Source organism: Lepidochelys olivacea (assembly GCF_965140295.1).
Source record: "Lepidochelys olivacea isolate rLepOli2 genome assembly, chromosome: 22".
Taxonomy (NCBI): Eukaryota; Metazoa; Chordata; order Testudines; family Cheloniidae; genus Lepidochelys; species Lepidochelys olivacea.
In genome coordinates, this window is record NC_140432.1 from 21,933,564 (window position 1) to 21,946,598 (window position 13,035).

At 48.0% G+C, this 13,035-nt stretch overlaps 1 long non-coding RNA gene across 4 annotated transcripts; it reads left to right on the forward strand.

Annotated features, from left to right (window-relative positions):
• The first annotated feature begins 3,542 nt into the window (after positions 1–3,542).
• On the forward strand, positions 3,543–11,547 carry LOC311511224. 4 transcript variants are annotated; one of them, XR_014709228.1, is made up of 4 exons: positions 3,543–5,130; positions 5,922–6,050; positions 6,371–6,483; positions 10,205–11,547. It is a non-coding gene; the product is annotated as an uncharacterized lncRNA (long non-coding RNA). The 4 variants fall into 4 exon arrangements; XR_014709231.1 differs by lacking the exon at positions 10,205–11,547 and having other exon boundaries at positions 3,544–4,933; positions 5,045–5,130; positions 6,371–6,675; XR_014709229.1 differs by lacking the exon at positions 10,205–11,547 and having other exon boundaries at positions 5,922–6,152; positions 6,371–6,675.
• The last annotated feature ends 1,488 nt before the right edge of the window (positions 11,548–13,035 follow it).

Genomic DNA, 13,035 nt, shown 5'->3' on the forward strand with positions numbered 1-13,035 from the left:
GGCAACCTAGTGACAGAGGATGTGGAAAAAGCTAATGTACTCAATGCTTTTTTTGCCTCTGTCTTCATGAACAAGGTCAGCTCCCAGACTGCTGCACTGGGCAGCAGTCTGGGGAAGAGGTGACCAGCCCTCTGTAGAGAGAGAACCGGTTCGGGACAATTAGAAAAGCTGGACGAGCACAAGTCCGTGGGGACGGATGCGCTGCATCCGAGAGCACCAAAGGAGATGGCGGATGTGATTGCAGAGCCATTGGCCGTTATCTTTGAAAACTCACGGCAATCGGGGGAGGTCCTGTTACGGATTGTAACTAATAGGTCACGCACAGGAACTGCTGCGAATTATACCCGATAGGTCACGCACAGGTCGAGTCTAGGCTGAGGCACACGAACAAAGTCCACAACTGCAGAGATCCCAAAGATACTAAGTTTATTACGCTCGAGCGTGGTGCCCCCCTGCTAGTCAGGAGGGGACCCCGAATGCAGGTTATACAGAGATTATATACCTTTTAGCAAAGCACATTGCCCTCGTGCATCAGAAACCTTAGCCAATAGACAAACCCTTCCCTTATCTACTACCTATCCCTGCTAGGTACATTGCCCATTGTAGACCATTACTTCAACTACACAACATGGTCCTAAAGCAATGCACCAGTAGCTTTTCTTATCGGGATGGGAGGCTCACATCAAGGCCAGGAGGCAGGGAGTTAGGAACAGACAAAGAACAGAAACCGGGAATCGAGACAGGCTGGAAAAAAGAGGGAGGGTTTTCACAGGAATGCAATATCTAAGGAGCACTCATCCTAGTGCATGATGTGCTTGCTTTTAGACACTGATGGGCCCCAAACCAAAATGGAGTCACATATGCTAACTTTTCCTTAACAGGTCCCGGATGATTGGAAAAAGGTTAATGTAGCGCCCATCTTTAAAAAAGGGAAGAAGGAGCATCTGGGGAACTACAGGCCGGTCAGCCTCACCTCAGTCCCTGGAAAAATCATGGAGCAGGTCCTCAAGGAATCAATTCTGAAGCACTTAGAGGAGAGGAAAGCGATCCGGAACTGTCAGCATAGATTCACCAAGGGCAAGTCATGCCTGGCTAATCTAATTGCCTTCTATGACTAGATAACCGGCTCTGTGGATGAGGGGAAAGCGGCAGATGTGTTGTTCCTTGACTTTAGCAAAGCTTTTGATACGGTCCCCCCCAGTATTCTTCTTGCCAGCAAGTCAAAGACGTATGGGCTGGATGAATGGACTATAAGGTGGATAGAAAGCTGGCTAGATCGTCGGGCTCAAAGTCTCCATGTCTAGTTGGCAGCCGGTATCGAGTGGAGTGCCCCAAGGGTCGGTCCTGGGGCTGGTTTTGTTCAATATCTTCGTTAATGATCTGGAGGATGGCGTGGATTTCACCCTCAGCAAGTTTGCAGATGACACTAAACTGGGAGGAGAGGTAGATACGCTGGAGGGTAGGGATACAGAGGGCCCTAGACAAATTAGAGGATTGGGCCAAAAGAAATCTGATGAGGTTCAACAAGGACAAGTGCAGAGTTGTGCACTTAGGACGGAAGAATCCCACGCACCGCTACAGACTAGGGACTGAACGGCTAGGCAGCAGTTCTGCAGAAAAGGACCTAGGGGTTACAGTGGACGAAAAGCTGGATATGAGTCAACGGTGTGCCCTTGTTGCCAAGAAGACCAATGGCATTTTCGAATGTATAAGCAGGGGCATTGCCAGCAGATCGACGGACGTGATCGTTCCTCTCTATTCGACAGCGGTGAGGCCTCATCTGGAGTACCGAGTCCAGTTTTGGGCCCCACACTTCAAGAAGGATGTGGAAAAATTTGAGAGAGTCCAGCGGAGGGCAACAAAAATTATTAAGGGACTGGAACACATGAGTTATGAGGAGAGGCTGAGGGAACTGGGATTGTTTAGTTTACGGAAGAGAAGAGTGAGGGGGGATTTGATAGCTGTTTTCAACTGCCTGAAAGGGGGTTCCAAAGAGCATGGATCTAGACTGTTTTCAGTGGTAGCAGATGACAGAACGAGGAGTAATGGTCTCAAGTTGCAGTGGGGGAGGTTTAGGTTGGATATTAGGAAAAACTTTTTCACTCGGAGGGTGGTGAAACACTGGAATGCGTTACCTAGGGAGGTGGTAGAATCTCCTTCCTTAGAAGTTTTTAAGGTCAGGCTTGACAAAGCCCTGGCTGGGATGATTCAATTGGGGATCGGTCCTGCTTTGAGCAGGGGGTTGGACTAGATGACTTCCCGAGGTCTCTTCCAACCCTGATATTCTATGATTGTCACTGTTGTTGCATAAGGGAAATGCTTTGTGCATTTGTGCAACTGGTCACCCAGTTTCCACGGTATGCATCCGATGAAGTGAGCTGTAGCTCACGAAAGCTTATGCTCAAATAAATTGGTTAGTCTCTAAGGTGCCACAAGTACTCCTTTTCTTTTTGCGAATACAGACTAACACGGCTGTTACTCTGAAAACTGGTCACCCAGTGTCACTGTTGCTTCATGAGGGAAATGGGTTGTGCATTAACCCAAGTGGCCCCTCGTTGCCTCTCTTCCTTGGTGAGGGAAATGGTTTGTGCATTACCTGGATTGGCCACCTGGTTTCACTCTTGCTCCATGTGGGAAATATTTTAGTGACGCCAGGTGGCCACTCTAGGTAATGCACACAGCATTTCCCTCATGGAGCAACAATGACAGTGGGTGGTCACTCAGGGTAATCCACAGTTGTTCCACGAAGGAAATGCTTTGTGCATTACCTGGATTAGCCACCCTGTGTTACTGTTGCTCCATGAGATAAATGCTGTGTGCATTAACCCGAGTGGCCATCCGGTATCACTGTTTCTCCTTGAGGGAAATGTTTTGTGGATTACTCCGTGGTCACCCAGCGTCACTGTTGCTCTATGGGGAAAATCCTCTGTGCATAACCCCGCCCTTCCACATAGTGTTACTGTTGTTCCAGGGAAGCTGCAGGCTGAGTTGCCTGTAAGGGTATGTCTATGCTGGCATTGAAGGACAAAACTTTTTTCTTTCAGAAGTGTTAACCCCCTCCCCCATCCCTTGACCCCGAAAGTAAAAGTTTTGCCACGACAAGTACCAGTGTGAACCACGCATTGTTGGCAGGAGCGCTCTCCTGCTCGCAATACAAATGCCGATCGTTGGGAGTGGGAGTTTTTTGTTGGCAGGAGAGATGACAAACAGTGGCTACACTTCACGGCTTTTAGCAGCAGGGCTGAAGCCTAAGGGTATGTCTACACTACCCGCCGGATCAGCGGGTAGTGATGGATGTATCGGGGGTCAATTTTAGTCTAGACGTGATAAATCCATCGTGAGAGGCGCAAGCGGAGTCGACGGGGGAGCGGTGGCAGTCGACCCAGTGCTGTGAAGACGCCGAGGTAAGTTGACCTAAGATACGTCGACTTCAGCTACACTATTCTCGTAGCTGAAGTTGCATATCTTAGGTCAATTCCCCCCCCCCCCCCCGCCCCGACCCAGTGTAGACCAGGGCTTAGATAAATGCATGGTAGAGCCTGAGTACAGGCGACTGCTTCCCTTTAAGTGAGACTTGATTTCTCATAAAAGTTTTCTTCCTTGTTCTGGGTGTGTGAATTTCCCTATTTTGTGAGTAGGTGTGGGTTTACGACCAGGGGAAGAGACAACAGTCTTCTCTGCACAGTGACTCTCTTGAATACAGGTGCAAAGGGCTGCTTAACATATGAACATAAGAATGGCAATTTGGGGTCAGACCAAAGGTCCATCTAGCCCACTATCCTGTCTTCTGACTGGCTAATGCCAGGTGCTTCAGAGGGAATGAATAGAACAGGTAATCGAGAAGTGATCCATCCTGTGTCGCCCATTCCCAGCTTCTGGCAAACAGAGGATAAGGACACCATCCCTGCCCATCCTGACTAATAACCATTGATGGACCTATTCTCCATGAATTTACCTAGTTCTTTTTTGAACCCTATTATAGTCTTGGCTTTCACAGTATTCTCTGGCCAGCAATTCCACAGGTTGAGTGTGTGTTGTGTGCTTTTTAATTGTATCTATGAAGGTCTAATGGGAGAGGGAGAAGAACCACTGACACAACATTGCAGATTCTGACGATAACTTTTGTTTTTCCCTCTTGCGTTGTGCTTCGTGTCAAGGGTAAGAGCCCACCCCTGTTGTGAGATGGAAAGCGTACAAGAGCCATGAGACACTGAGCATTGTTGATGCCAGGCTACGGTGATGCCGTCTAGCTGGAAGCAGAGCAGCCATCGCTGTCAGTGAGATAAGTGTCTGGTTTGGTGAGGAGTCTGGTCACGGTGCACCTAGCTCCAGGCAGGGATGTGCCATTAGCTAGGTCTGTGTTTGTAAGAAAAGGTTCCTGACTAGCTGTGGCTACGAGGGAGACAAGGCCCCCATTATCAGGGGCTGCTCATCTGTCTGGCCAGGAGAGGTGTGTCCACTGCAGCAAAAGGTTGGATCCAGGAGGATGACTGTAGCTGGTGAGTTTCTTGCCTTCCTCCCCTGTTTCTCTCTCTCTCTTCTCTACTCTAGTGTATTGGCTGACACACTTTGTCTGTCTGTGCTTGTTTCTCTTTCTTTGGTCTCCCTTCATAGCACATGGGCAGGCGTGCATCCCCATTGGCTAGGTCTCGGGAGCCTTGAAGAAGTAGGAGGGGACAAAAATCACGCGGGGGAGCGCGCGCGAGAATGGAGCATCACTGTCAGTGTTGACTGAGTCTCTGTTCATCAAGTGGGGCCGATGTAGATGGGATGGGAGAGGGAGGCAGGGATGAGGGCAAGGTTTTGCGCACCAATTGAGTTTTGTGGAGTGATGGCTCCTGCTTGGCTTAATTGTGGTGCTTGCAGAGGAATCGTCGAGCAGCAGCTGCAGGAGAAGCTGGCAGAGGTTGACCTGACCAGCCTGGACATTCTTGTAAGCGAAGATTAACAGTCCTCCGCTTTCTGCCTTCCGCATAACTGACTGTGAGTAAGCGGTCAGTGCTTTGAATTCCTCATTCTGTACTCACTCTAGTTTTCTTCACAGGCTGTGAGCTTCCTCATTGGGCATGGGGCTTTATGGGATTAAGGCTGAGGAAGAAGCAAGTCTCCTCTGCAGAGTCACTATTTCAGGTGCTGTTGCTACAGGTGTTTTCTATTTGTAGTTATAAAGGCATAGTGCAACGGGGGTTGAGGGCAGAACCCTGGTGTGTGGGAGATGCGAGAAGAGCAGTGTTGCTGACTGAGATGCTAATTTTACTGTCTCCCCCCCACCCTCCCTTGTGTTGGGTTTAGTACCAAGGGAAAAGTGGCGGGTCAGAGTCCACTCCCCTCATGTGAGGGAAAGCGAAGGCAAGCTGTGAGGGCTCTACTCACAGTCCACCTGGCTCCAGGCTGGGACTTTTTGTTAGCTGGCGCTTAGTGTGTAGGAAAAAGTTCGTGACAAGCTCTGGTTAAGAGGGAGACAAGGCTCTTATTTTCAGGGGCTGCTTTTTTCTCTGACCAGGAGTGGAGTGTTCTCCCCAGCAGGAGGTCAGTCCAGCCACTGAGATGCTTTTCTTCCTTCCATGTTTCTCTCTCTCTCTCTCCCTGTCTTCTGTGGCCAACACAGACGTGCATGCTCCCTCTTCTTACCTCTTCTGGTACTGTCTCCCTTCACAGAAATTGGGCATGGATGCTGTTTGTGTGTCCTCACAGTCTTGGATATAAGAGCCAGCAGGATGGGGGCAGGAAAGCCTGTTAGAGCTGGCAGAAGGGGGGCGTAAAAGGCCATTTGACCCATCAAGTGTTTAGTCCGTGTCTTTTACTGCAATGGAGGTGATGTAGTACAGATGGGAGAGGGAGGCAGGTACTGGAAGATCTCATGCACCTATAGCCTTTCTGGCAGCGATGGCTCTTCCATAGGTGGTTTGCTGTTCTTGCAGAGGCATGCTCCAGGCCAGTGCAGCAGCCCCAGACAGAGGAGGAGCATGTGGAGGAAGTGGACCTGCACAATCTAGACATTTCACTTGCCAATGGAGCTGAGGAGGTCTCTTGTGATGTTGGAGGAGCAGGTGTTTGTTTGTGAAATATCTCTCTCCAGTATCTGCATAGTGAGGTGCTTCCTTGAGAACAGAGAGATGCTTCTCATTTCCATGGGATGTGTCCTGGGGAAGGTACAGCTCTGCCCATGGCTGGTAATTGTCTGGGATTGTCCCTTTCCTGGAGGGCTGTAGTTCCTTGGGAGTGATGAGCATTTTAGGCCCTGGGTGGGCTGGAGAGGAATAAAGAACGGGGCTCCAATGAGCAGAAGTTAGTTACACCTGTGTGTCTGTCTGTCTTCCATGCACCAGTGGTAGCCTAGCTTACAAGTGTTCTCTCTTTCTCTTTTCAGTTCCTCATGAGATTGGGTAGATGAGAGAATGGCCAACCTGTGGCAGAGACCTAAGAAGGAGCAGCCACCCTGAGCCCATCCCCAGGGATCGAAGCCAGACAGTGATCTGCAGAGTAAGAGCAAATAGAAATTTGCTTCAGTTAAGTATTGAGGGAGGGCTGCAAAGACTCCGGTCCTGGGGCTGGTTTTGTTCAATATCTTCATAAATGATCTGGAGGATGGTGTGGATTGCACTCTCAGCAAATTTGCGGATGATACTAAACTGGGAGGAGTGGTAGATACGCTGGAGGGGAGGAATAGGATACAGAAAGACGTAGACAAATTGGAGGATTGGGCCAAAAGAAATCTGATGAGGTTCAATAAGGATAAGTGCAGGGTCCTGCACTTAGGACGGAAGAACCCAATGCACAGCTACAGACTAGGGACCGAATGGCTAGGCAGCAGTTCTGCGGAAAAGGACCTAGGGGTGACAGTGGACGAGAAGCTGGATATGAGTCAGCAGTGTGAGCAGATCGAGGGATGTGATCGTCCCCCTCTATTCGACATTGGTGAGGCCTCATCTGGAGTCCTGTGTCCAGTTTTGGGCCCCACACTACAAGAAGGATGTGGATAAATTGGAGAGAGTCCAGCGAAGGGCAACAAAAATGATTAGGGGACTGGAACACATGAGTTATGAGGAGAGGCTGAGGGAGCTGGGATTGTTTAGCCTGCAGAAGAGAAGAATGAGGGGGGATTTGATAGCTGCTTTCAACTACCTGAAAGGGGGTTCCAAAGAGGATGGCTCTAGGCTGTTCTCAATGGTAGCAGATGACAGAACGAGGAGTAATGGTCTCAAGTTGCAGTGGAGGAGGTTTAGATTGGATATTAGGAAAAACTTTTTCACTAGGAGGGTGGTGAAACACTGGAATGCGTTACCTAGGGAGGTGGTAGAATCTCCTTCCTTAGAGGTTTTTAAGGTCAGGCTTGACAAAGCCCTGGCTGGGATGATTTAACTGGGAATTGGTCCTGCTTTGAGCAGGGGGTTGGACTAGATGACCTTCAGGGGTCCCTTCCAACCCTGATATTCTATAATTCTATGACTCTTGTTGGTGGAGAGAATTTGTTAGTATGGGGTTGGCCCCTGAGGAAAGGCCTCTGAATCTAGCTGGAGCGGGACCCGCACCCGAGCGGCTCTTAAGGTCTGTGAGTTGTCGAAGGGCAGCAGGGAACTGAGGAGCAGCCACAGCCCTGGAACCCCCAACCGGTACAAGGACAAGATGGGAGAACGTTTTGGCAGCCTGCATCATTGCACCACCTAGAGCGGCAGTTGCCACATCCTGCCTGGCTCTGACTTGAAGCTTCTGGCCTCTGACCTGGTGAATAATGTTCTCCGTAAAACATGAAACACTCTGCGTTCCGTCACTGCCTTGGTTCCAGGGATGGGTAGCCATGGTAAATCCCTCATCCCATTATTAGTGTCGCTCTCACAAAACCAGCAACATCTGTTCAATAGCATCCCCTGCTTTCAAATCACGATGGCCACCATATTGTGTTACGACCATTTCTCCCAAACAAAGAAAGGTCCCTGTGCCTTGTCAATTCAGTTCACCTAAAATAGGCGGTGTCTCGTAGCCTCATTCCCATTTTTGAGAGACACACTGAGCCTGTGCTGCCACAGAATCAAGCCCCCGTCCTGTACTCAATATGAGTCACATCTTTGGATCTAGGACAGAGGTGGGCAAACTACGGCCCGTGGGACCGTCCTGCCCAGCCCCTGAGCTCCTGGCCTGGGACGCTCGCCCCCGGCCCCTCTCTCGCAGCCTCGGCTCACTGCTCCGCTGGCGCAACACTCTGGGCTGGGGGTCTGCGAGCTCCTGGGGCAGCGCAGCTGTAGAGCCCGGCCTGACCCGGTCTCTGTGCCGTGCAGCGCGGCTGCCTCTCCTGGTGCAGCCGCGCCGCCAGCCACCGGCGCTCCAGGCAGCATGGTCGGGAGGCACGGAGCCAGGGGGTTGGATAGAGGGCAGGGGAGTTGAGGGTGGTGGTCAAGGGGCAGGGGTATAGATAGGGGTTGGAGGGATGGGGCAGTTAGGGGCAGGGGTTCAATCCAAATTTCGTGAAATAATTACTTGAAAAATACAAAAGAAACAAAATGCATCCAAACCAAAAAACACAGAAATTGAAACAGATAGTTGTTAAGTTTGTGTTGTGTAGCCACTCAAAGTCCCCTTTTCAAAAAGACAACATCGATTGCAGTTTTTAATGCTCTCAACCGCTTTTTTCTTGGTGTGGAAAAAAATTAGTTCTTTCATTTACTTGTGAATCGTGGCATGCTAAATCTACAATTGGAAAGCCAATTGTGAGAGTGCTTTTGCTTAAAAAAATTGAAGGGTTAACCATTTATAATTATTTTTTCATATGTTAAACGCTTGCTTGTTTTTCTTTTGTTTATATTACAGTGTGTCATTTTTATAACTGGTAAAACTTAGTAACCCTAAAGTGTTTTAAAATGTGATTAAGGTTTCTGCAAAAGCATTAAAAACCCAAACTTTACTTGCTTAACCACATGGCTTTCAACTTAGCTTAAATCAGAGCTGCTATCACACTACTGTTTTGTTAGCTACCTATAATTTGTCACATGACCTACAAGGATAGTTACAGAACCACACTTCTGTGTGTTGGTTTCATAATGATACTTTTCTTTCATGCACTGTTGTTTAAGCATTGGGCTGTTATTATTTTTTCCACTTTTTTCCCTGTTAACTGCTTTTGGGTGTAGGAAATGGCTCGTAACTACAAAAAGAGGTCCCAAAAACATCAGCTGACTGCTGATGGTTAAAAAAAACCAAAACTCAAATTCCACAAGGATAAATTATGATGCCAAATAAGCAAGTTTAGCCATTGGTGCATAACATGTTAATAGTCTGTATGAATGTGCAGCTTTAAATATGCAAGCAGTGAAACAAATGATGATCTTTACCCATTTTCAGTTTACAGCCCAAAGTCTTACAACTTAATATCAGTTTTTAGTTTCTTTTTAGCTACACATAAATTATGTCTTCACTTTGATGGCTTAATGACCTCAAATCCACAATGTTTCTTGGAATTTTCTACTATTTAGTCAAATCAAAATTGGAAAGTCAAAGTTTAAAGAAAGGCGCTTTGCATGCCTTAAATTATAATAGGCAAAGGAGTACTTATGGCACCTTAGAGACTAACCAATTTATTTGAGCATAAGCTTTCGTGAGCTACAGCTCACTTCATTGGATGCAAGCTGTAGCTCACGAAAGCTCATGCTCAGATAAATTGGTTAGTCTCTAAGGTGCCACAACTAGTCCTTTTCTTTTTGCGAATACACACTAACCCGGCTGTTACTCTGAAACCTTAAATTATAATGAAGCCCACTGATTGGAGAACTGTATCACAAATTGTGACTCAAAGCCATAATGATTAGATTATGTTTTCTTTTCTACAAAAAAGCAAAATTTGTGTAATACATTTTTATTACATATATTATGTTCTTGCTCATACGGCTCTCCAGATATGGTTGGCACAACTTTAAAGGTTGAATCTGATTTGTGTATCATCTTTGATATCTGTAGAGACCATGCATTTTACAAGGTGAAGGTGGGACAGATTTGTTAGTAATGGTCATGTATACCTCCAATATACCCGATATAAGACAGATACAGCCAGTGGAAATGAGAGCAGGGAACACACATGCTTGGAACCAAACAAATCAAAGCTAGGTTAAGCGGGCAAAGTAAAAATGAATTTCCCTTGCATAAATCACAGTGAGTCAAAAGTATAAGGAGAGAAGAAAAATCACCTCTCTTCTCCGCTCTTCACCACTCATAGCAGCAACAGCACCTAAAGAAACACAACTGGTGGACGGGTCCTAGCCTGGAGGCCTCTAGATAGTACAGACTGTGAAGAGCATACGGTAAGAAAAAGCTTAGCTTTGAATCCATTCAACTTGCTAAGTTAGGTATTGCTGTGCGTTTTATCTTATTTTCTTTTTAACCAATTCTTGCTTTCATGCCTCAGTACTTGCAATCATTTAAAACAGAGGATCTCAAACTTTTTGGCCGGGACCCCCTTTTGAAAATATTGCAGGCTGCGACAACCTCCCTCCCCATACCGTGCCACCCTTACTTACGCGCTGCCTTCAGAGCTGGGCAGCCAGAGAGCAGCAGCCGCTGACCTGGCATGGCATGGTACTGCCACCCGTACTTCTGCACTGCTGCTGGCAGCGGTGCTGCCTTCGCAGCTGGGTGCCCAGCCAGCAGACCCCACTCACCAGCCCCCCCAGCTCTAAAGGCAGAGCACATGGTAGACTGGCAATGCCGCAACCCCACCTTGCCATCAGGACCCCCAGTTGGAGAACTGCTGACTTTTAACTACAGAAAGAAAGATTAACAATAAAACAATTGTGTTTGCTAAGCAGTGCATTTGGGACCTTCCACTTGAGATAACATGGCTTGTGCATATCATTTTCTATTAATAAAACGACAGCCTTTATATGAGCTCACACTGTCCGCTCGTGTCCCGGGCAGTACAAGATGCACATTGCTGGAGGTGGGGGGAGTCTGAGATTGGGAATTTGCTGCTCTTCTTCTGCAGCGTAACATGCACGTGGCTGGTTGCCGGCATTCACACTGTATAGCTGGGAGTAAATCACAGCCTGGAGGCTGTGTACGAACTGACTGCTAGTGGTGCTTCTCACAGCAAAGCAGTGTAAAAAGCACTCCAGGTTGGAGAACTAAGGGGACGCATCTGTTCAACAGTCTAGATCAGGGCTTCTGCCCCACTGTGCGGGGGGCTGTGGTGGGCTCCAGGCTTCAGCCACCAGATTGGAGGGCTGGGGGCTTCTGTCCCACGGGAGGCCGGTGCTTGGGGCTCCCAGCTTTAGCCCTGCGCAATGCCAGGTCTTCTACCCCATGGGGCATCAGAGCTCACAGACCCGCAGTTGGGACTCGCTGGTGTAGATTGTACGCTGTGGAATGTCACACATAGGTAAAATGTTTTTTGCATATTTATTAACTACATGGCTAACGGCTTAATATGTTGTTAAAAAGTAAGTAAATAACCTTTACAGTTGTCAGTTTTTTAAAAACCATTTGTTTACTAATTTGCTGTAATTTAACTACAGGCCAAAACCGTTGTTCTGGAATGACTGCAACAACGGTGCAGTTATTATTTTAGACAGTTTTATGTTCTAAGCTTTAATAAGTTAGAATCATAGAATATCAGGGTTGGAAGGGACCTCAGGAGGTCATCTAGTCCAACCCCCTGCTCAAAGCAGGACCGATCCCCAATTAAAACATCCCAGCCAGGGCTTTGTCAAGCCTGACCTTAAAAACTTCTAAGGAAGGAGATTCCACCACCTCCCTAGGTAACGCATTCCAGTGTTTCACCACCCTCCTAGTGAAAAAGTTTTTCCTAATATCCAACCTAAACCTCCCCCACTGCAACTTGAGACCATTACTCCTCGTTCTGTCATCCACTACCACTGAGAACAGTCTAGAGCCATCCTCTTTGGAACCCCCTTTCAGGTAGTTGAAAGCAGCTATCAAATCCCCCCCTCATTCATCTCTTCCGTAGACTAAACATCCCCAGTTCCTTCAGCCTCTCCTCATAAGTCATGCGTTCCAGTCCCCAAATCATTTTTGTTGCCCTCCGCTGGACTCTTTCCAATTTTTCCACATCCTTCTCACAGTGCGGGGCCCAAAACTGGACACAGTACTCCAGATGAGGCCTTACCAATGTGGAATAGAGGGGAACGATCACGTCCCTCGATCTGCTGGCAATGCCCCTACTTATATATCCCAAATGCCATTGGCCTTCTTGGCAACAAGGGCACACCTTTGACTCATATCCAGCTTCTCGTCCACTGTAACCCCTAGGTCCTTTTCTGCAGAACTGCTGCCTAGCCGTTCGGTCCCTAATCTGTAGCGGTGCATTGGATTCTTCCGTCCTAAGTGCAGGACTTTGCACTTGTCCTTATTGAACTTCGTCAGATTTCTTTTGGCCCAATCCTCCAATTTGTCTAGGGCCCTCTGTATCCTATCCCTACCCTCCAGTGTATCTACCTCTCCTCCCCGTTTAGTGTCATCTGCAAACTTGCTGAGGGTGCAATCCACACCATCCTCCAGATCATTTATGAAGATAATGAACAAAACCGGCCCCAGGACCGGCCCTTTGGGCACTCCGCTCGATACCGGCTGCCAACTAGACATGGAGTCAATGATCACTACCCATTGAGCCCGACAATCTAGCCAGCTTTCTATCCGCCTTATCGTCCATTCATCCAGCCCGTACTTCTTTAACTTTAACTTTAGCTGGCAAGACTACTGTGGGAGACAGTGTCAAAAGCTTTGCTAAAGTCAAGGAAAAACACGTCCACTGCTTTCCCTTCATCCGCAGAACCAGTTATCTCGTCATAGAAGGCAATTAGATTAGTCAGGCATGACTTGCCCTTGGTGAATCCGTGCTGACTGTTCCTGATCGCTTTCCTCTCCTCTAAGTGCTTCAGAATTGATTCCTTGAGGACCTGCTCCATGATTTTTCCAGGGACTGAGGTGAGGCTAACCGGCCTGTAGTTCCCAGGATCATCCTCCTTTCCTTTTTTAAAGATGGGCACTACATTAGCCTTTTTCCAGTCGTGCGGGACTTCCCCCGATCGCCAT